Genomic DNA, 25,537 nt, shown 5'->3' with positions numbered 1-25,537 from the left:
AATAGATTTGTTCATGAAGGAAAATGTTAATTTGGTGTCTGCGATCAAAAGCCAATTTATATTTTAAGTTTTTAAGAAAAACTTAATTAGTTCATCTATTAGACTTTATATTTCAGTCATGCTATCAGAAAAAAAAAATTCTGGATTTAAAAACTGTTCACAAAGTTTTTTAGATAATAACTTTCTATGATTTACAACACAACTCTTCACCAACCAAAATAGAAAAAAAAAAACCTCTAGAAGCAGTACACTAGCATGTGTTCATTATTTTCCTGTAAAACCTTCTAGGCAAAACCAGGAATATCACAGTAAAACATTTTAGTTAGTTTTGCAGTAACAAGGTGGGTACGTGCATATTTTAAATTAACAGTACCTAACCCAGTAACCCAGAAGAAATTACTTCCACGCACCACCAAATAAATTACATAATGATTTGCAAAAGCTCTACTATCACATTTACATTTGCACCAAGTATGCTCATTTTCTGGCAATGCTTTCCACTAAAACAGGATTCAACAGTGACGTATTTTTCCCCTGTTGTAAAACTTTTCAAAAGCCCCAGAAAAATCCTATTAAGCTATATGAGTTTTATTTTACTACAGTTCTCCATATATCCTTTTGCAACGTGTTCATCTTGTCTGCTTATTTTCATAGCAAGTACAATGTGTTAAAGTTGTGGGAGACTTTTGAATCCTATAACTCAGTCTGCTGCACTGTAACAATGAGCAAACTCTCACAGCCAAGTTACATGAAAGTACCGATTCTGAGGAGTCTGTAAAGCTCGAGCTTTCTCCCAGTGTAGCTGTGTCTTGCATTATGTAATAAAGGAAACGCACACCCCCACACCCCCAACACCTTACAGAAAATACAGTTTAGCAGAAGAAAGACAATACCTGTAAAGCCCATTTTAACAGCAGCAAAAGGGATCAAGGCTGGGGGCAGGGAAGGTGCGAAAAGGCTGTTCCATATCGATACTGCTGCCGAAAGATGGTGTTGCTTATAAATAAACAGCACACTTAGGAAGGAACCAGCAACTGCTTGCCTACAGCCACAAGTGCACAAATGTAAAATAAAAATATACCTGACAAAAGTGCTGCCTAATGCATTTTGTCTTTACATTGAACACATGTGGAAACAACACTGGGAGTAGAGCATACACAGCGTGTAATAGGAGGTCCTTAATTTCCAATTCGCAGAGCAAATTCACAGAACGTTCAAGTGTACAATAATAATGTATTCACTTACAGTGCCAAACTTGTTTATATAATATCAGCAAGGAACAATAACCCATTTATTGCACTGATGATCTCCACAAATTTCAGAACTCCGAGCACACTTGAAATGTGAACTTTTGCAGCTCCTTACTAATGTTTAGACTAACTCCCTTTCCCCCTTTTTAACAACAAAGGACTACCCAGCTCCTGTTCCTTGTCTCACAGATGAGATCCATACCCAGATTTCAAGGAAATGGGATAAATCCAAATGTACATCCAAGATTTTCCTTGCAAATTTCCCCCCAGTGGACTCAGGCATATATTTTTTAAATAGATATATCAAAAAGCTCCAGTCATACAATTCAAACAAAGAAACTTCTTGAAAATATCATTACTTACTGTTTACTGAGTATAATTTACTGAGATTAAAAGTTTAAAGATTCATCTGCTTTACATCCACAAGTGTTTTAAGCAACTCCTAATACTATATCTTGCTTAAATGTGAAAATTAGTGCTGCTTTGGCATGTTGAAAAATACAAAGATACCAACGATCCTCATTATGCCTTAGCTCTCTGTAGCCTGGTTTTTGGAGGTGCATAAGCTGCAGAAATTTAGAATGATAATAGCAACAATTTGGTACATGAGGAAAAAACAGACCCTCCCCCGAATGCTTCAGATATACTGTATAAAGTCATTTTGACATGCCTACACAACTGGTTGTGGCAGCTTTCAGACATGATTCCTAATCACAAAAAAATGCTTCAGGTTCTTTTAGAGAAAGCTTGCCTTGGGAAGTTGATTTTGGCCAAGTGCCAAAATCATGTGAAAAAAAAAAAAAAAAAAAAAAAAAAAAAAGGGGCCCTCATTACCAATTCATGGCAGCCTTCAGCGCTGACAAAAAATGTGACCCAACAGGCTAAAGCAACAACTAAAATTAAAAAGTATGAGACAAAGACAACTTACTTAATATTCCTTCCATCGCCACGTTAAACTTTTCCGTAATTAAACCCTTGTTAGTTCAAAGCAGTTTTCAACTACTTTTAAATGATTGCACAGGCAGTCTGTAACAGTGGAAAGCTTTCCCTGTAAATTCTCCCCAGCCACTCCACTTCTAACAGCATTTGGGTCCAACAGCAGAACTTTTTTGCTCTGCGCCTCCGCAAGAATCCCCTCTCCAAAAAGAAGCGAAGCGTCCGCCCGTATCCCAACAAAAACTAAGCAGATCATTGCAAGCTTTTGCAAGCAGTAAAGGCATAGGAGGAGTGAGGAGGAGGGAGGAGAGAAAGGGCTCGAGATGCAGGAGCAGCTATTTCCTAAACTTTCTAAAAAGCTTATCAAAATGGGCATGCAAACTTGAAGCAATTAACAGCGCTCGCTGCCCCACTCTCCCATAAAAGCAGATTTGATACACGGCCTTACCTAGATGTCGTCTGGCTTTTCTGTGGATCAAAAAGTTTCCTGCCTAAGCACAGAGATATTCTTTCACAAACCATAAAGGCCCCTTTTATTAATCCAGCACTGTAACAGCCCGCTTCCTAGACCACGTTGAGAGCAGGATGCGTCAGCTTTCGAGAGAAAAACAGTCTTAACACACAATTAGTGGCAGATTGTATAATAGAGGATTTATCTTAAAGAGTGAAAAGGCATTTTTTAAAAAGCAAAGAGGGTGCGGTCAGATGTTAGGCTATCCCTGAGAAAAGGGGCCTAGGCTGCACTAGTACCTAAATACTAGCAGAAGCTTACTGGGAAGGGAGCCAATGGAATGACTTTGTTTGACCCAGCTGCCAATCTCTCCTGAAGCACTGCGCCAGACTAAACACTGACACTATTTTAACTCAAATCAGGCTACAGCAGCTGTTTGCTTTCCGGCTCTCAGCTATGCACCATGGCCATGATGACTCTGCACAGCACATATGATAGAGCTGGGGCACTATTGCTAAAATATGTTTCATGTTTGGGTTGGTGGTATAGAGGTGGGGGCTGGGACAGCTCTTTAGTGGGGGGGGTGTTGTTTCTTCCCTTTTTTCTTTTTATATTTTTAACAATATCTCTGCCTCCATTTTCCCTGTCAACTGAAAATGAGATTTGAGTCTTGCAAAAAATTCAGAATTTCAAGTCAGCTGAAGAAGAAAAGCTCCTGCTTGGGACACACAAAGATCACAATATACTGGAAAGGGGGGCAGGGGGGGCAGGTGTGGTGTGTGTGCATGACTCAAAAAATACACTTACTATTTCAAATTATTTCTTTTCCTCCTGCTAGTTGCTCTAAAATTGATCAGTATATAATTAATCAACAGAATCCCCCGCTCATTTTCAACTGTCAAAAGAAAGTTCATGTATTTATATCTATATCTTTATCTATATGCTGAGAAGCAGGTATTACGTGTGTGCACAAGAGCACACATTTACATATGTATCCAGATTCTGATCTAAGCTGCAGCAGTGCAAATTGCACTGTAAGCAATTAAGTTATTACAGGTTAAAACTGAGGGTGAAATTTGATAGCCAATTTACATATGAAAGCTTTTGAGACTGATAAAAACCATGGGCATTAGTAGCATCAGGCGTATGGCATGGAGGTTGGCACATCTTTTCTAATTCGAAAAAAGTCAAAGAAGAGTTGCAGCAACAGAAACAAAGCATGTACACATTTAAAATCAATGGAGGCTTCTGAAGCACTGAGCATGTTCAACATGGCACCTACAGTTTTTCAGCATTTACTCCTAAACTTAAGCACAGTACTTAAGCCAAAACTTTGTTTCCTCTCACCTTGCCACAGAAGGTTGCTGGCTTGTCTCAAAAACTGCATGTCGCTAAAATTTCCTCAATTGGTTAAAAAAAAAAAAAAAAAAAAAAATTAGAAGAATACAGCCATCTAAAAGCAAAAGGCACAGATAATGAACCCAACCCTTTTTAGTTAATACAAAAGTGTGCAGCAGAAGTCTGCAATATGTCCAAAATGCCATGAAAGAATGTGCAATTACTATGAGAAAGGCAGTTACCTACTCCTGAGAAGTCTGAAATCTTAAAATAGCAGATAGGTGAGGCAAACAAAACAGTTTTTGAAGTCCCCCTCCTCTCTCTCTCTCCAGACAAATATTTATCACAAGATGAATTTGCAGGGCCCCTAAAGAAAATGTGACTCCTCAGCAAGGAGTGTGTTTGTCCTGTGAACTCACACCTGACCTTGCCCTGCGCTAAAGGTAAAACCACAGCAATATCTCTAGAAAGACTTCAACAACACTGAACTTAACATGGCTGGAAATGAACAGAAGTACAAGATAAAAAGCAAAATACAGGCTGGAGTGAAGCTTTGCCAGCTCCTTGAGGCAGAAGAGAAGGTAATATGGCCAAATCAACAGACAAAAATTGAAAATGACGGGAAGGGAAGGATGTTCTCAGTGAAGCCAGCAAGGAACGTGTCCAAGACAGGACAAGATCAGGATGCAGATAAACTATGGTGGATAGACACTTTAAACACTGTCATAAAAAAAGACAAGACTATACACTTAAGGGTGGAACACAAATGTTTTTCATTCAAATACAGTATAACTAGCAGAAAGGTTGCACAACCTTCTCCTTCTTGGAGAGTCCATTGAAAAATTATTCCTGTTTCTGTTTGTAAGGATGGGTCCTATTGTCAGAATTGCTCCAGGGTGGCAGCCATAGACAAAGGTGGTATCTGGCATTTCTTTCACTTTTACACACATTTTTTCAGCTTTGGCCAGCACATTAGAAACACAGGGAAGCACTGAAACCAGTAACTAGTAGAGCTTTGCTGACAATTACAAATGTCTTTCCTTCCAGAAAGCTGTTTAGAATTCTTATTATCTAATAAATGAAGCATTAGTACAGATAAGTATATTTGTAGTTCCTGCTGTATAAAATCTCTGGTTGCTCTTAAAAGGATTGTCTGGTAGGAATAACACATTCATTTTCTTCCCTTGATTTTGAGGTTAGGGAGCTGCAATGACATCATGGGCATCTATGTCAACTAAACCTCTTCAAATTGTTGGCCAGTATTGATCAAGTTTATGATTGGAGGTTTCAGGTGTACTTTTTAGAAACTCAGTAGTGTTGAGATCTCTATTCCATAAAAAAATATAGGTCAGATGAAGAGAGCAGTGAAATTTTGTTGGCATTCTCACAAGTAAATATGGAAAATCTGTGGAAGAAAAACTGCTAACTGCTTCATTACTTCATGGAGAAAACTTTCACCAGACTCACATACTGTTTTAAATATCAAAGTTCTGTTAACTTCAATAAATGGATTCACAGGAAAACAGGCTTTTCTGGTCATTAACTATCTTTCCTTTACTGGGAAGCTGGCAGAAAGCATATTGAACATATAATACAAAGGCTTTTTTTGTTTATTTGTTTGTTTGTGTTTTGTTTTCAACTACTCATTTAGAGTGACTTATTTTCAACCTTGCTTCTTTTATGTTTAGAAGCACAGTTTTGGCCCAGTATTTTATGACTATATGATTCCCTACTTCAAATTAATTATAAAATTCTAATTGATTTAAAGGAGTCAGGATTTTATCCTTTTCATCCCCAAGCCTTAAGTAAATTGTCAGGGAGTCCCAGAAAATGGTGCAGGTAGAGAACTATGCAGGCTGTGATCTACTTATTAATCACTGTGAGCTGATCAGTAACTTCCAGCTTCCACTTGTGCATCAGCCACTTCTGGAAGAAATGGTGGCCAAAACTATGACATAACACAGTAAGTCAATGGCACTGGAGTCTCTGAGCTCCTAAAAGGCTCAGAGTTTCTTCAGAAACTGAGCCTTCTATTATTTGAACTTTCAATAACCATCCCTGCTAGGCTGGAAGCCTTCCACTAGTAAGAGTCACTGAGGACAGAGAAAAAAGAAGACATTAAACACAAAACAGGACATACATTTCAGTGTTTCAGATACTTCAGGGGAGTGAGTTAAATTTCCAAAACAGAAACTGACTTCAAACAAATTTATTTCCCTACCTACTGCATTAGCACATCACACAGCACTGATTTTATTAATATGTTTCATTTATAAAATGCTTATTTGAAGCTGGAAGACAATGGTGAAATCCAAGATGAAAATGAAAAAGAAAAGAAAAAAAAGCAACAGCTGCCTCCTAGCAAACAGGAATACATGCTATACTCTCTATTAAAAAGTGAGAAACATAAATAAATCCAAGAGACAGTCACCTATTCATGGCAAAATGGAACCCAGATGTTAACAGCTGAGAAGAAACTTGCCTCAGAAATTCGATTGCATAACTATCTTTCATGAAGAATTTTTGTAATCCTCTCAGTAAGCTAGTGTCCACCACACCACCACCAGCAGTAGTGCACTAGACTTTTCTGTTCCATTTGGTTAGGAAATCTGGGCTTGCTGTGGTCCATACACATCTTTTTAAACAAGAGCAGAAAACATGGCAGTGACTTTTGTAGCTATGGAGTTAGTTTAATTCAGACTCTAAAATTAGTCTTGCACAATCTCATCATCTCCAGATGCTCCTTTATGCTCATAAATCCACTAAAATGTTTATATTGTCTCATGCAAAAAGGGTGAATGCCTGCTGTGGGTTGTTGCTCCAAGGCAGCAATAACTTACTATGTCTTTTCTGTAGCAAGTTGCAGTGGTTTTTTGAAGTACAATCTATAGACATTTGCTCTTTCCATCACACCTCCCACATTTCCACAAGCCACAACATATTTATGCTTCAAGACATCTTCTGGAACAAATCAGTTTTAGTTTTGAATTAGAATACAAAATGACATGAGACAGATATAGCTGGGGTTTCTCCTAAAAAAAAAAAAAAAAAAAAAAAAAAATGTGTGCTTTTAGAACAGACACCAAGCAAATATCAAGCTTGCATATAAGCCTTAGTTCCAAGCCAAGGAAATAGCTACCATATGCATTAAAAAGTCAGTATCAAACATAATTTGATTAGATATAACACAACTGGGTCCCCAGAGACCACCATCCAATCTTACTCATTCCTTCTTTGGGACCAATTATCATGTTATTATACTGAGTAGTGCTGAGAATCCATCAAGGAAGAAGATCCTATTGTGTTGCCAGACAAAAAGACTGTTCTTGTCTCAAACATCATTCTTTTTGTCAGTCAAATTCAGCATTGGCACGTAAGATCCCTGAGCTCATACACAAGCTTAGCTCTGTTCTCCTACCACCATAATTTCTTCTGTAGTTATGAGTTCTGAAAAAGGGAGACATTTACCAGTTTTTCTTCTGTGGGTAAATATTTCATATGGACTTAGTTTCTATTACTTTCTCTAAAAAGTGATTAAATAGAAAAAAAAAGGCAGCAAGGAAAATAAGTAATGAAGATTTTTGGTAATGAACCCCTCCAAACTACTATTTACAGCACTGCACAGTACTGAGACAGGAGCAGTTCTAGGAGGAGTGTGATACATGATACAGCAGCTCAAGGTGACTAGAGATCTGGATTATTGGTGCTTCTTTCTAACCCCATTCCTGGCTCAATGGGTACCCCATGGGATATAACTTAACCTCCTCTGCTCCAGATTTCAGCTGATGAAAAGGCACAAGGCTCAAAAGGTATCTGAAAGGACTTGCAAAGTCAAGCCTTTGGTTGTCTACATCTTAGTTTCTCTAAAATTGCAACAGACAATATTCCTACTAATTTATAATCAACTAATAATGCATTAATATGAAAAATATTAATTCTTGCTAAGTGACTTAAGATACACCTTTGCAGCAATCAAAGAAAGCATTGATCATAAATTAATGTAAACTGAACTCAATTTCTGAGCCTGTAATTTTTGCCAATTTCTCATTGCCTGTAATGTTCATCAAGAGTAGAAATAAATATTAAACAAGGTTCAATTGAATATCCAGAATAAACTTGTGGCTGGTTGAAGTGCCCTTTTTGTGTAAATTGGAGAGACAGGGCATCAGATTTAGTTTTTCACTGCATACTTTACAAAGATAGTCCTAAGCACTAATGTCTGGAGTTTTAAGCTACTTGCTTCACTGCAAAGCTTAAATAACCAGTCACTCTGCCAATGCCTATGCCTTTAAGTCGATGCTGTGTTGACTCTTTAAATATTTTCACTTTTTAACACAAACTTTTCAGACAAAAATTTCTCTTAGAGAACAAGGACCCTACACAACCAATATGGAGAGAAGTTACCACTTCCTGGTCTTTCAGTCTCACCTGTTTGAGTACAGCTGACACAGCACAGATGGATGCATTGCTCTTGTCTGGGGGAGAGCCTGTTTATCAGCCTTTTAATGACTTACAGGAGGAATTTAGGAATCATGATGGTACTGGCTATTAATATCAAGCAGAGAGCCTACCAGCTACACCAAGAGATTGAAAAAACCTGTGTTGGGTTCTACTCCAGTCTCCACTAGTAGAGTGGAGTCTACACTTGGGTATTGCATACATTTATGATTTGAAATTAAAGCCTTCATTTGCATAATATAAATCCACCTATAAACTGTCTGTAGATGAAACCCAGCATACATCTGAAATAACACATACAATACTATTATTGTATACTTCATGCAAAACTGGCTGCCTGGAGTCTTGTCCTTCCAAATCCAATACAAGACAAATGCTCCATATCTAGAATCCTTTAGTCTTTGCCAGCAACTACCTAAATAAATAAGCACTGGATAATGAAGCTTAGGTATTACCTGTTATTACTGTACATCTATGACAGCCCAAGAGAAAAGACCAGCAGCTCCAGCCTCTTGACTAGGTTAAAAAAAAAAAAAATCATAACATTATATTGTTTTTCTTAGGTGTGTGGTACAGCAGAACAGGTTTTACAGGGACACGAAGTAGAGGAAAGCAATGTAATTGATTATTCATCAAAACAATAGCAATAAAGTACTATTGTAAATGGCAAATGTACTTCATAAGTTTTGTCATACTATTTTGATGTTCTACATTTTCAGGACTGCCACTAACTATCAAGCGAAAGTTCCATGAAATACACTGACTTGCATAGATTAAGTTCATGCTTCATATTCAATAACAGTTATTTATACAAATATTAACCTCAGCATAGAGACTACCCTTCCTGATACAATGCCTCCTTATGTATAAACACAGCTTTTATTCCACTCCCATCTGCATTTTATTAGTTATTTTAGACAGCACTTTACTGTCACTGGAGAAGTTTCAAGCTTAATCTAAGGCAACTTCTGCATCCCAGCTGAAAAAGTAGCAGCTATATAAAAGTAATTTGCAGTTAGTCACATCATCACAAGTTGGTTTACATTTACTCTATGTGAAGTTAAATTAGCATTCCAAAGTGAGACCCAGAAAACGGGAATTCACTTATCATGAAGGCCTTGCAAAACCTCTTTCAAGCCGAGAGCATGGTCTGTCCCATCTGCTCAACACATAGTTTCCATCAGTACTAGAAAGCTGTGTGCAAATCCTGATGGGGAACACATGCTTCTTACTCGAGTCTCCTGAGTAATTATGTCTCTTGAACAATCAAATGTAGAGTTTTTGTTTATAACTCTGTGTACATTCATGATGTGGAATCTCTCGGTAGGTAACAATCCCTCTGACATCACAATATTTAAGGAGCCAGTATTTGGAGAATGGGTTTCACAAACTTCTACACATGCCAAATCTTTCTCAAACATTGCATTCTCAAAACAAAACAAAAAAACCACCCCCCCAAAAAAAAAACCCAAATAAACAAAAAAACAAAAAAAACCAATCAACCAAAACAAAAACAAAAACAAAAACACAGTAAGAAGAAAAGAAAGATAGCAGTCTGCTCAGCTGGAATTCACCTGCATTCAAATTGATGCTAGAAATGATGGTTCCTCCAGGTGCATTTGGCTCCTACATATTTGGCTCCTCAGCATATTTAACAAAACCTGCTTCAAAAGTGTGACAAGTGCATGCAAAGACCTGAACAGTAAGCTGACTAATTTTCTTCAGTTAAATGGTGTTTCAAAAGCTTCAAGAATCCACTGCTTATCTGACTAAGGAGTGGAGAGAACAGAGAAGGATGTAGAAACAGAACAAAGCAAAAATCTTTTATGGGCTTCAAACAAAAGAACATTAATATTTTCACAGCTTTTGGGGGCTAGAAATTGAGTCCCTAGACTGGACATGAAGAAGCTAAAATGCAGTAATACTTCATCTTTCATCATTTGGTGCAAAAGTCTAGCAAGCTGCTATCAAATGTAAAGATAGTGGCCAAAGGGACCAAAATTGGAGTGGTGGAGTTAAATGAAAATGATGAGCAAGAATTGTGGATACATTGCTAATCATACCAAGAAAGTACAAAAGGAAAAAACAGAAGGTGGTGGTTTGGGAGCAAGAAAGAGAGGAAGAGAAAATGAAAGGGACTTTTTTTTTCCCTCACTCATCAACCCTGCAACAATGAGGCAGGAAAAACAGAAACTTCAATTCTTTGCTACTTCAAGTTCTATTGTTGGACAGAGCTAATGATGGACATCTCATGGGTCATTCAGCCCTAGGAATGAACCAATTTGGAAAGTCACATAAAAGCTTTTCTAGTAAAAGACACCTGCCAGCTTATAGCAGCAGTTGTGTTCCTGGAGGTTCAAAGATTCTGTTAAATTTTGGGATTTCTCTAAGCACTAACTAGAGGGTGCTTCAGAACACAACGCTTTTCGTATTCCAGTAATTCAAGTGACTTCAAATATAGTAAAATAAAAGTTTTAAGTGCCAATTCTGTACCTCCATAGTTACTCTACACTAGCACAAATGTCATATGAAGTTTTACATACACAAAGATTGTCTCCTGTGCCTTACAATATTTTTTAAATCTCTATTGTTAACAAAAAACTATGACAAATTACTCATCACAAGTTTAATGATGACTCATATATTGGCAAAACAGATGAAATTGCAAACTGCTGATTTTTTATCCTGAATCTATGTTAAACTGAATTATGTTCCTTTAAATCAAATAGGTTTATTTCAGGGATACAGCTGCAATGTGTAATGGGGGGCAGGGGGTGGAGCAGGGGGATATAAGAGAATCTAGAACTTTACAGAAATAGTCTATCTTTTAGAGAAATGCAACTGATATTCTGTTGAAGTGCATTTCCATGACTATGAGACTAGCAAATTTTATGCCAGCTGGAGATCACCTCCCATATATTATTTTCTCCTAACAAGGAGCATGTACCAGTTTAGATTTGGTGTTAGGCAGACAGAATAAAAATCAAAAAAAGAGTCAACAAAGAAATATACGACATGACTTTTTTCCTTTTCACTTTCTTCTAAATAAGCTTTAATTTTGTAGGAAAGCATCATGGGTGTATGGATTTTAAAATTCGTTATGTACAAAAAAATAATTAGAACATGAAAAATCCTCTACTGTAATTTGGGGCATAAGAGAAAATTCACCAAAATATTTGTTTAGCATCAGAGGCAGAGAATCCATGATCCTAAATATTATATGAAGGAAAAAAAACCATACATAGTAATATTTAACACTAATATAATGTTAAATGTTCATTTGCAGTAAACAAAACACAACAACAACAAAATGTTGCTTAGCCATGCCTTAATTACTAAGACACAATTTTTAAAAAATGTAAGAAGAAAACTATTTTTACAAAAGAAAGAGTTAGGCAACAAAGCTATTTATGCAGTTTTCTCACTCAACACTCAACATAGCACTAAACAGCCTGCAATTTTCAAGGTGATTTGCAATTTCCATTAATTGTTGGAGGTTTTGTAGCTCAATAATGAGACACTTTCATCAGTTATTAGTGAATCAGAGCTGTTTGCAGCTTTAATTCAAACACAGTAAATACAAATGCAAATGTACACATGATTTTCTATTATTATTTCTAGAGAGTGAAAGAAGGCAAATGATCTTCAGGAGAATGGGGATGTTTATCATTACTTGCCTTAAATTGGTTAACAGCCCCACACCACAGGAAGTGAACTGGGGGTATTTGGTGAACGCCAATATTTGGGTTGTGATGAACTGCAAATGGTTATTTGGGGCTGGGTTGCTGTCCCCCCACAAGAAACCAGATCATCTAAAGCTTTTTTCTACTTTATGGGAAGCTATTGTTGGACTGTATAAAGATATGGTTTTATTCACTCATCATCATCTTGATTCAAGGGTAAATTTCTTGACATTTAGGGTAAATCTTGACATTTAGGGTCTATGTTAATTCTTGCCATTTCAACCCAGCACCTTAAAGTCCTTGACCAAGTCTATAGACTACATCTATATTTTGGAGTTTTGATGGAATGGATTAAAATGAGACCCTAAAAGAGAAGATTTAACTGTATATTAAGGTGCCTGGAAATTAAAAAAGAGAATAATTCACAAGGTGACCAGAGGGATTCCTAATGTCTGTTGAAGCTGATGGAAAAATCAATGTCAACAAAATCTGATATCACTGGAATTCCATTATTTCAAAGCATCTTTGAGCATCTACCTCTACAGCACTGGTCTACAGAGCAGCAAACATAACTTTTTCCCTTTCAAAGTAGAGAATACTCCCTTCTTTCAGAACAAGCTGTTAATTAAAAAGAAGAAAAACAATTTGAGATGGGTAACAGATTCTACTCAATAGCCACTTGATGGCAGCGTCATGTATAAAACTACTTGCCTGTGAAGTTAAAACTTTGAAGAAATCCCTTCAATAGCAGTAAGAAGCCAACCCAAATGACACCTTGATTACTTCAGAATATTAGCTTCCCAAAAGAACTCTTTTGGATAATATTTTTAAGGTCAGCAACTAAATCAATAAGTAAATCCATAACAATAATGAATTTTAAACTTCAGAAATGCTGCTATAAAGATTATTCCTTTAAAATCTCTCTTTAATATCTAGTGTTTAAAATTTTAATACCTGTTAATGTTTAATACCTGTTATTACTTTCATTCTACATGATATTCATTCTAGTATAACATGGGGTTAATTTCTTTGGGAAGAAACAATCAAATAATTCCATGAGGAATCACTAAGAAAGAGTTCATGGACACTTTTTAAATTTAATAAATAAAATTTAATAAAAATATATGGCATTAGTATTAATTTTGAAGCATGTTAACTGTGAGAGTACTTTACATTTCCTGCCATTAAAATAATCCACATTCTTTGGTCAACAGACATGGCCAAGTGAGCTTGATAGAAGAGGGAAAGCAGCTCATGGAAGGATATAGGTAAAGTTCAAAGATTTCTATTCCACTCCTGACTTATCATCAGTTTGCACTTAAGCCTGGAGAGCAGCCCCAGACTATTTCAGCTGGGCAATGGCAAGGACTAGATCCTTGTGCTGAAAGAGAACAATCAGTGAGGATCTGCCTGTACCTCCCGGGACTTCCAAATGTGACCACACCCAACTTCAGGCATTTTCACTCTGGTTTGAAAAAAAACCAACAGATAATTCCCAACAGGAATCAACATCCAGACAGCTCTGCATATTGAAAGCATTGGTCAATAACATTGCAATACTGCCAGGACAGCTCTGTGGGGTACGTATTCTACCCTTGGTCTGCTAGAAAACATTTATTTGAAGTTCCAAACATGTATCTAGTGAAGGAAAGACAACTCTCTTATTCCAGTCTTTGAAAAGTTAGGCAACTGGTTAATATTAAATATTGTGATTCTCTTGGTTTATGACTGGAATTTCTATTGCCTTTAATGATTATTCAATATACGGAGTGATACTTATCCTGAGCTAATAGAGAATTCACACCCACAAAATTTTTCAAAATGTGGGTAACTTCATTCTGAGCACTAGAGCTAAGAATACTTTTCACCCAAGCAAAATTTTCAGTGAAGTTCTTAAACCTCTGCAAGTATAGTTTACAATAGGAGCTGAAAGTCCATCAAGTGCAGAATATTAAGCCGATGTAATGTTTTATATCTAAAACTAATGCTACATTTCTCATTACTTTTGTGAGCCATATGGAATATTCTCAATGGTTCAATTGTACTTGCATTCTAAAATTAATGTCCTAGAAATTTCAAGAAAATTTTGAAAAAAGAAATTAAAAAGTATTTCCTGCCCTTCCTCCACAAGAAACATTCTGCACTAAATGAATACAGATTGGAAAAAAAAAAAAAAAGAAAGAAAGAAAGTAGTTCTCTGATAGTTCTAGCAAACAGAATTCAACATAAGATGACAGCAAAAAAAATAGCAAATAGTTCTGGGACCATTCTTCCATTAGTATCTTGAAAAGATATTTTTTAGGTTTTATGGGGGACTTAATGCATTCAAGTGTAACTTCCTAAATTTTTCTTGATGCTGTATTTCACTTAAATTTATATTTAAGCTATAAACACTGTTTTATTTTATACCTAACAATAAACAGTTTACCATAACTGGGACTGGGAGGGTGAATATAAAGGAAGGGAGGAAGAGTAGCAACTGCAAATTTTATTTCCAAATGTAGCATTACTATGCTCCTTCCTGTACTGAGTCCTGCAATATATTAGTCATTATTTTCATATTACAAAAAAGAGGACAAAAGATTACTGTAGTCTGCAAAATGTTATTTCAGGTAAACCTAAAGAATATGAATCACATATGACTGAAATATGAACATAATAGCTGAAATTACTTCTCTTCATGCATAAAAAAAAGTCCTGAGGCTGCAACTTTAGTGATTTAGTCAACTGTATATGATTTATGAGCAATTTTTTTTAATGGAACCTGCTACTCCTCAAACTAGTGAGGCAGCAGAGGGGTTTGCTCATTTATTAAGGACCATCTACTTTGGTATTCATTTTTATAGAGCTCCCTTTTGGTTGCTGTGGGCCAAAATTTTTTATTTCACCCTTTGGAAAATACATAAAAGGGGCATTACCAGGATTGATGCATTCCTGACTAAATTTTATAAACATGGTGTGATAGTCTATTACTCGTCATATTTACTCTTTCAGCATGGTGGTAGATACACAGAGAAAATTGTCATGGAAACTATGGAATATCATTCTGTAGACCATAGTCAAGCAGGCTCCAGAGCTGATGGTGATCACTAAGTCATAGAATATAATCAAGACAAATAAAACAAAGTAATTTTAAATTTTAGTGGTGAAAATGAGAAAAATAAAAAAGGCTTCCTTTGTTTGGCTCTTCAGTTTACTCATTAATTTTTATGTGAATCACAAAGCTTGAAAACTGATCACTTTGGAATTAAAAGCACAAATAATTGCCAAACTTTGCAATAAATGGCGGTTCCATGCCATTTCAGAGAGGAGGTTGTAGGTTCTTGCTGCACAAAAGTAACATTTTTGTTAATGGAAGGGAATTGAGCAGAGGGTAGAAGCCACTGGCAGAACAAGAGGTGCTGATTTTTGCAGCAAAAAAGCAGAAAATGTAAGCAATGACTCAAGGTGGACAGAAGCTGGAATGGTGAAGAAGCCTGTGGAGGTGGAACCTGAGTAAAGATGGCAACTTTAAAAATGTTATTTCCAAAAAATTATGAAATTTCTTGTTGAACTTCGGAGAAAATCTTGTCAGCATTTTATGTGTTGGGAAATTTTAGAATATTGGGGTTTGAGATTTTTGGTTTGAGTTTTTTGTTTGTTTTTGTGGGGTTTTTTGTTTTGTTCTGGTTTTGGTTTTAAATTGACAATGAAATAGTCTTACAAATATTTTTTGATGGGATACAGATAAGATTTTTGCAAATGTTAGTTATCTGTGAAACTTTATATTGCCCTTTCCTTGACCTGCTAAACAGTTAATATTTCATATTTAACCAAATTGTTTAGATTTCCACATGCAATCAGTTTCTTTCTTTTCTAGACAGAATTGACGAGCAATAACTACAAATGTTAAATGCCCTGTAGGTATTTCTTCTTAATATTGTTTCTATTTACTTATTTCTTTTCTTTTTTGGTTCTTTAAATATTCTTCTCCCTTCAAACAGTGTGAATCCCTTAATAATTAGGTGGAAGATGTTTTCATACAGATATATAAAAGAAAACTGCACATGCAAGTCCTTGAGAATATATAAAAGACTTCTTTATTTTGCTATCAGTTATTTACTTATCAACACACACAATATTGGGAAAATATTTATATTTTTACTGGAACAGAATGGAAAAAATCAAGAAAATATGACAAAGCAAAATCCAGGATTTTGTAAATATCAGCTCAACAATATCTTTAACAGATATATGGAATAGTATTTAAGATTAGCCAGAATACTTGATTTTACTTTTTTTTCTAAAATAGATGTTATTCCCAGATTTTCATCCTTTCTCATTTGAGTCCAAGGAACACAAGTATTGTATTACACCAAATAAATCATAATAAATGCTTAAATGCTTGGTGTTTTTCTTCTACTTGTTAATGACCTCCACAGACTTACCTTGCAACTCAGATGTTGCTGCCCTATTTCTGACTGTACTTTTGCATTGAATTGCCCCCTTTTCATCTTCATGAGCACTTCAGAGAAAATCTTGCTGCATGGTTGATAATGCTTGGTTTCAGATTTGATAGCATTCTCATAATTTCTTTGTGCCATCTGATAATATACACATGGAGAGTGATTTTGCTACTCATGAACAACAAAATATTTCATATTTTGAAGATTATAGAATAATCTTCTAATATAAATATGGAATTTGTCCCAGGTGTCTGTTGCTCTATCTACAAACCTACTTTTTGTATCATAGACCATAACTCACAAGAATCTGTCAATTAAGTGGTCATATTTAAGTAGAGAAAAAAAGTACTTCCCGTGGAAGCAAAAATATTTCACAATAATTTTCCCCTCTCATCCCATTGCCAGCCTCTTATGAGCATACATGAACCTTTCTTTGAGAATTAGTGTTACACTGTGCTGAGGGTTCTGGCTGATATTATCCCTAAAGTCATTTGGAAACTTACAGTGGAGACATTGCTTCAATGGGAACAAGGCACAGAAGGATTGACTCCACAGTGGCACAACACAGAGAAGTGTTTTATAGAACACAGGACTTCTTGTTGTTGTTTTGAAATACTTAGACCTCAGGCACAACCAAGAGGCTTCCCAAACCTTTCAATTTAAACTGATTTACCAAGATACTTTAGTGTATATTTTATAGTATGTAAGCAGACCAATTAAGTAATTATTAGAAGCTGTCTGAAAAATATCTGAAAAATAACAACGCCATAGAACTCCTACAGTTTGAAGCCATTTCCCCTTGCCCTGTCACTTCATGTGCCTCTAAACAGTCTCTCTCCATCTTTCTTGTGAGCTCCCTTCAGGTACTGGAAGGCCACAATTAGGTCACCCCGAAACATTTTCTTTCCAGACTGTATATCAAAACATCCCATTAAATCTGGAATTAATTTACTTCTGTCCATTTTTTTAGGTTGCTATGCTTGCTATTCTTTACTATGTACAAGCAACACTACAGCAATCCTTGACAAAATGCCAGCTATTTTTACAGAGAAGAAGAAAAATAGAGGTTTTGCTTTAATTTTAAGCATAAAAACACAAATGGAAATAAAAGAGCTAAATCTAAAACAGTCTGCAATAAGCAGGAATGAAAATATGCCTTTAGGAGCTTGTTCCCTTTTTAGGGCTTACTTCTTTTATTTTTAAATTCTGTAATTCTGTGTCAGTGTTCTGTGATGTTTAAGCTGGTCTTGAAGTTAAAAGAGAAATATACATCCAAGTATTTTTCAACATGTTAAATTATATTCTCTTGGGAAAAAACTCTTTCTATGCCAGGACTAAGTATTATAATTACTTAATCTCAGTTTCTTAAAGGGTAGAAGGAGTTTGGACCTTTTATTCAGTAACTCTTCAATGTTCTTTGGCATACACAAGATATCATGTTCCACAATAATCTCATGTGTCCTATTTCATAATAATATTATATGCAATATTATATATTTAAAAACTGAATGCAATTCTAACCAAAGAAACTATGTATGTTTTCACTTTATAAATAAACAGACAGCTAAATTTGAGGTGTTAGTAAAATAATTTTTAGCACAAGTTTTTCATATCAATCTATAACATTGACAATGTTCAAAGAAATATTGGATCAGTCAAATGTTGGCAATAGGCTAATAGTTATCACAGCTAATGTCAGCTTAAGAATGACATCAATGTTTCTGTTTCCAAAACTGATAATGCTAATCAAAATGTGGTAATTACACAGCCACCTGGGATGGATGGGAAAGTTTAGGCATGACAACCACAAAGTATGTGTTCCAGTGAAAAATTGAGGTTTTCAAGCAGCTGCAATGTTTTCAAGTGGGAAAAGTTTGTGAAAAACACATGAGGTGAAGCAGAGATCTCCTTCAGAACATATAATTGGGCTAAGGATAAAGAGAGACAGAAACAGGAATTTGCTCTGAAAGGAAGGAGAACCTACTAGAGAAAAGCAAAATCAAAAAGTATATCCAGTAGAAGAAAGTAGAACAAAAACTTACCTTGATATTAAAAAGGACCAGGTGGCATGAAACATTATTCTTTCTAGAACAGTATGTGTAAAGTCTAGAAGGGTTTGATTAATTTCTTCTTCCTTTTTTTTTTTTTTTTTTAATTTTTTTAATAAAGAAAGGAGTCTTTATGGGAATAATTGTTTTGGAGGAACAAACAGCCAATACTTATGTAGTTTAGCAGTCATTTAATCACCAAAAACATTTACTGTAGGTGCATCTAGAAAATGGTTGAGATTTTCTTCTGGGACATCCAGATGAGGCCAGTGGATTCTAATGTGTAAATTGAACTACACATTCAGTGACTTGCAGGTAAAACTGCTGCAAAACATTTCAAATGTAGAGCAGAAATAAGGTGAACACAGAGATTATAGAATTTTGCCATAAAGAATTTTTACCTATGGAGACCTCCAGGACCAAAACAGGAACACAAGCTCTGTTTTGTCATATCATCTTCCATATGGGACAAAGCAAAAGGAAGGTGTGCTTGGAAGTGGAAAATATAGTTCATAAATGGAAAGAATTTAGGACATGTAATTTTTCCAACAGTATTTCTACAAGAACTGACTACCCAACTAAGGTCCAATCCAAATATGCCAAAAAATAACAAACTACTACATGATGTACATCATGGGGCAGGCATCTATACATAGGGAAAGACAATTCATGTCTGTGGTGGGGATTCAGGAAGCATGAAGGGAGGGGCTATTTCAGGAAGCAAAGCTCTTCTTATTGAGGTTGAAGGATGTTGGAAATTAAGGGTAAGCTTGGTTTTACACATGAAAAAAATGTAGCTACCCAAGATACACGTAAGGTACTAAATACAGGGAACAAACAAGTGAATTCCTTAGCCAAATGACCCCCAGCCACGACCTCCAGCCAGAAGGATCAGAACAGAGCCAGAAGGAACCTCCATTCTCCCACCAATCCCTACAATCAAAAATCAAAATCAAGAATCAAAGTCCTCAGCACCAACTGTTCCACTCTGCAGTTCAGGTCCTATTGCTACTCACTACTTGCTATGCAGACATAGCCAAATTATATTTATTTGGAGACTGAAACAGGGCTACATATGGAGAATTTCACCTTTGACAAGTACTAACTTCATTTACATTAACACCTGTCTAGACTGTTTTCCTAAGTATAAACACAAAAATCTCCTTAGTGTATTTGGGCCCTTCTTAGTTAATTAACCATATGTGACGTAAAGTGATACAACCCAGTTAAAGGTATGTCATTGTTGATAGGATCAATTACAGTCAGACATAAGTATTCATTGCTTATACCATCTGTGCTGTACTCCTAAGTGCAGAACCTTGTCAATGAAAGTATACACAGATTAACTGTATTCCCTTTCATTAAAAACACCAATCTGGTTCAGCAGCTCCCAACGCTTTCTGTTAAAAGTTGCAATCCTGAGATGCCCAGGCACCTTCTCCTTCCAGCCTACCATGGCTAGATAATTTGAGAGGTTTAGCATAATATTTCTGATTATTCCACATCTTGAATGGTTTTATTCTTAACTAACTTGTCCAAGAGTCTTCCAAAATTCTACTTGTATACCAGCCTGGGAAATCATTGTGGCCATGGCAGGGAAGTAAATCTTTCATGTTGTGTTAACTGTTTATCAACATTTTCTAAGATTTCTGGATTTCACTTCAATATTACAGGATCAGATCATACCATATTTGAGGAGAAAAAAGCTCCCAAAACAGAAATTCAAGCCTTGGAACCCTTCAGTTGCCATACATTTATGCCTAAAGACAAATACACACATGTAGAAATACTACAACTAATTTCATGTCTTTGATGTTAGCTGCAATGAGAATTCACAGCTAGATTAAACTAATACTCCTGAAGTTAATTGACAATTTCATGGATGATACTTGTCCATAAAAAGCTATATTATGTGGTCTACTATATAGGGTTTGGAATAGGTCTTATTTTAATTCCTATCATTATTAAGAGAAAATTAATTTTATTTAATAGTATAATTATAAGATAGGCAATGTAGTCTATGCATGGGTGAGGAAGGGGTTTAAAGGACCAGTTTGGGAAAACCTACATAATCACATATGTTTATTCATCAAAAGTTCTAAAAGCAGGTTGAATCACAGTTTACATTTTTTCCCTCAGAATTAAGGAAAGAAATTAATGGGGGAAAATACGTTTCTAATCAAGCTCCCTCCTAAGATCACAACTTCAAGGAAGGATAGGAAACAGTGTTCTACTGTTAAATGATTACAATTAAAACTAATTAATACAGGTCAAATAAGAAAGCAGGATGTGTCTAAGTGCATTTCTCTCTTCTGGAATATTTGAAGGCCATGCTTAAGGATCCTCATGAAGAAAAGCAAGATGGAATGAATAAGATGCTATTGCTATTGTTTGCTTGCTGGTTTTATATCTGTGTGTTTAATTTGGAAGGGATATAGAGGCACACCCATGTGGGAAGAGTCTGGTCAGTTTAAAATTGGAAAAAAAAAAGGCCACAAACCAACCAAGAAACAACTTTTGGCTGATAAGCACTTTTCCCTGTGTTTATTGTAAAGTAGGTCTAAGGACTTGGTCTCAAGAGATATTAAACAGTGCTGATGAGGATACTGACCAAAAGTTAAATAAAATAATCTAGAAGAAATAAAATTATGGAAAATAATATGGCAATTACAAAATGAGAAAAGCTAAAAACACTACTGATTTAGAATTAGCATGCTTATTTCTTTTAAATGAGCTGAAAGTAAATCACACTTTGGGATGCTGGAAAAGACATTTAAAAAGTAGATATTTATTTGAAATCTGTAGAGAGCTGCCTAGAATATTATGGTTTTGTATAACACAACTCCTTTTTACAGCATCTTTTAAAGATAAAGGTAAAAAGGGAAATTTTGTAAAACATTAAAAGTTCCTCCTTCACCCACTCAACACCACATGTAAGTATTTTAATGAAGCCCTTCCTATGAAATGATGGAACGTACATGACTCAGAACAAAAAAAATTAGAGCAATTATCATAAAAATATTTGAATTCCATATAAATAACTATAATTTTTATAGTGTTTTATATACCTTAGCAATACTTTTTATGCTATATTGACAACCAAAACCTCACAAATGTCTACACAAAAGAGCCTGAAATTCTTTTCTTCTTTTGTTCCTTATATTCATATTTTAAAATCTTACCTACGTTTCACTCATAACAAAAACCATATGTAACTTGTTTTATAGGAGCACAGATGATATGACTTTCACATTAATTGCTGACAGATACACCTCTGAAGCATTTTTTTGAATCTCATCTGGAGGACAAGGTTAAAGCAACTTAAGCAGAGAGGTTTGCTGTGACACCACCAAGCAACAGTTTCATGGTTATGTGGAGCTGCCAGAGTTGGCAGGTTCAAAATCCCAGTATAGAACCAAACAGCCTGTTGGATTTTATAAGCCAAAAAAAATTCCACAACAATAATTTTGTTTGTGCTGGGAAAGTGTTCTCTGTACCCTTTTAGGCCTTCCATGAGCATTGTTCAAAAGGCAAGCAATGGCATATTTGTCTTGAGAAGACATTTCTTTACATTACACAAGCCAAATGCATTCATCTGAAAGCAAAACTCATCCTCTGTGCAGGGCAGGCATACAGACACTGCATAATGTGTTATTCTATTAGAGATGCTCCATGGCAAAGGATGCACATGTCTGTGCTGAATGGTTTCAGAAATGTACATTTGAGTTTAAAGCATGCATCTGAGTTAATTGCACCTGGTTTTGGCTCTTCACTATAATGTTTTCATGAAGGTTTGCAATTCAGATGCTTGAAATATCACAGACTAGAGATGGCTATGAAGGTTTTAGGCTGGAGAATAAAAATAAAAGTGTTAGATAAAAGTCTCAGAAGTTAACAGTGCTTGCTGCAACAGCAAGTCTCATCACTTCTTCAATCCCTCCTTTTCTCCTCATTAAAGACAGACTAATTGGAATCTAGTACAGCATTTATACAACTGCAGTAATTTTGCCATCTTGCTCTAGGAAACAAACTTATGAACAAAGGAAACCAGAATCCTACCATTCATTTTCAGGTGGTTACATCTCTTAGAAAATGCCACTAAATAGCCATTAGGTATGTTATGCCACTCATCCTTACAATTCACCTATACTACAGAATATATTTTAATCACCATTTTATGCAACAAGCTATTTGTTTAAAAAATAACAAATTTCATAATTATCCATAATGATCACACTTCAGGAAAAATCGCCCTAGGAAAATTAAAACACTACAACATTGTCATTTTAAAGAGGTTCATCTAAGTTTAAAGTGGATTTGGGTGTTCAGGTATTCAGAGTTTAACATTGTGCTTTGTACAGAAAATAAAGTTGTGGCAAAGTTGGTCTTTATTCCTCCAAACCATAAAAAAGCTGTCCTTATACAATTTTTAATAAAAGGTCAGGTAGTTCCACCTGTTTCATCATGAATAATGTTACATAGTCTTTTAAGAAACAAATAATTAATTTGAGGTGGAAACTATAAAGAAGATGAAAAAAATTATATCTGTTTTGGAAAATAGATTCTCTCCATTTGGAATTTTTTCTCTATATTTGGACATAATCTTGAATTAATTCATTTGGCAAAAATTTATAACACGTATATTCTAGTGAAATCCATCTGGAAAACAAATAGCAATTCAAATGGCAACTATTATGTCACACCAGCTACAACACTTTGAAACTAATTTTATAGGAAGAATATATGATCAAAATAACAAAAACTTAAAAAGACTTCTTACTGGTTATGACACCAGCCTTGAGATGGCAAATGTAGATTGAGCCTCTCATTCCAGTCCAGACCACTTTGCCAGCTGACTGACCCCTGGGCCATGGATACACAAACCAGCAAGGTACCAAAATCTTTCCTGGGGAGTTTGTGTACTTTGAAGATCTCAGCTTTGGTGTCTTTTTGTTGTTTCTTGCTTTCTCAGCCTCTCTATAAGTCAATAAAATAGGTCTAGTAATCCTGTCCTATTAGTTAATATAAATAGAGGTGGAAAAAATTCATAAATAGCTTAAGTAATGCAAAATAGGTAACCCTCAGCCTCTACTGAAAGTCTTGAAGAGAAAGCACAGAGTAAATTTCCAGGACACTCTGAGAAGGCTTTAAACATTTGTATCAGTAGTCAATGGTCTCTCACTTGTTTCCATCAGAAGAAGAATTTCTGCCATTCTACCTTTTTCCCCTAGAAAAAAGTGAAAGATTCTTTGCTCCTAGTCTCATGCAGTTCTCCTGCAGGCTGATGCTCATTTTAAACAGCAGCTTCCTCTATGATTGTCATTATTGCTGCTTCAAGTTTTCACTATGCTTGAGTGAAGTATACTATTTTCTATTTTAGTTCTGCCTCTTCAGCACTGTTCCTATCCATGCTTTTTAAATACTGTATCCTCAAAGCTTTAGCACACACAGCTTCAGATGACCATCTTGTACTCAACACAAAGTTCAAAGCTGAGATATGTTTCCAAAGTCCCTCTGGACAATGTTTGTCATCTATGAAAACACAGAGGAGACAAAGGATAGGGAACAGATGACAACTAAAATTGGAACAATACAATATTCATAAAATGCAGTGATCCAGAATACATCTGCCACTCAGTCAGTCTCTGAATTTATGTCCTCAAGGCCCACAAGCAGAACAGCCAAGAGTCCTTTCCTTTCTTACTGGAGGTGACTGCAGCTGGCTGAGTCCTGCAGAAACCAATCCCAATGTTTCTAGGATGCAAGTGACCCCACTCAAATGTACATCTCAGCTCAGCACAGCAATGCAATGAAAATGTTTTACATACAAGTGACACCTCATATTGATTTTTCTGTTTTGTCTCTTTAGCATGGTCTTTATACTGCTTTCCTTAGAGAGCAAACCTCCAGAAAATTATGGAGTACTGGTACTGCCCACTGCTTCCAACAAACCTCTGTAAATGAAACAGAGGCTATAAAAGCACTTCAATTACCTTCTGAACAATCACACAAGAATACAGAAATTAAATCCAGTTATTTCTATGGAGCTATACTGAAAATCTGCTTAAATGTAAGGAACACAAAAACATCAATGAAGCAGCTGAGACTGTTTTTGCTTTGCCACAGAGGAATAACTTGCTTGGATGCTGAGAGTAAATTTGGATAGCCAAGAAATAATGAGAAACAAAGTAATCTTCTTATTCTTGCCAGGATTGGATGTTTTGCCATATTGGATAGAGGGGAGAGAGAGGAAGGGGAAAAGGAAAAAAAAAAAAGAAGTGAACCCAATTGTTTCTATATAGTTTATGCATGTTTAATATAAATGAACAAGACTCAAAGTTTGGTACTGGTCTATTAGCCTCAGCTTTAAAGTTTTCAAATATAGTTAAATGAAACCAAATGCAGTTAAATGAATTCGAACTGATTTCTTATAAAATGCTGAATTCTTGTGCTTTTTGTGGTTATCTGGTATTCACATCCAATAACTGAAGCCAACAGAGCTCAGATCTGGAAAATTAGCTTTGCTGAAAATAGACAAGCAACTCTTCTGTAACATTTACACTAACGTCTTCTGGAACACAAGAAAAAAAATCAACAAAATCCCAAACCCAGTCTGTACTCCATTTGAAAGGATGAATAAATGTCAGCACCAGACATTTTCCCCATTCTGGCTATCACTGACTATCTACACGAAAACACAGAATTGCTGGTAAATCAGCTGGCTGCTTACCTGCTCTGTATTCCCTTCAAACTGCTACCAGGTCCTGACCCACATCTCACTGTCTGTGCCATTTCCCAACAGCTCAGAATTAAGTTGATTGCAAAGTCAATGCCACCAGGTTTAAAACCAAACTGCTTCACAGGTTTTCTCATTAATCCTTATTCAGAACTTATTTTTTGCTCTTCAAGGAAACGGCTTTCCTCTAGA

General features: G+C 35.7%; 1 protein-coding gene across 5 annotated transcripts in view; it reads right to left on the bottom strand.

Annotated features, from left to right (window-relative positions):
• The window catches only part of LOC306810341 (uncharacterized protein), a 217,606-nt gene that overhangs the window by 94,889 nt on the left and 97,180 nt on the right, over positions 1–25,537 (bottom strand). For 2 of the 5 annotated variants that reach the window (XR_013776437.1, XR_013776438.1), the window contains exon 1: positions 2,635–2,968. The exons of 2 other annotated variants lie outside the window; for them this stretch is intronic. The gene's annotated coding sequence lies outside the window, so the exon portion shown is untranslated. Of the gene's footprint in view, positions 1–2,634; positions 2,969–25,537 lie in introns of those variants that run through there. One more of the 5 variants, XR_013776439.1, reaches the window with a different exon arrangement.

Source organism: Erithacus rubecula (assembly GCF_903797595.1).
Source record: "Erithacus rubecula genome assembly, chromosome: 1".
NCBI lineage: Eukaryota > Metazoa > Chordata > Aves > Passeriformes > Muscicapidae > Erithacus > Erithacus rubecula.
Note: the sequence above shows the minus strand (reverse complement) of the source record. Positions and strands in the feature narration are given on the sequence as shown.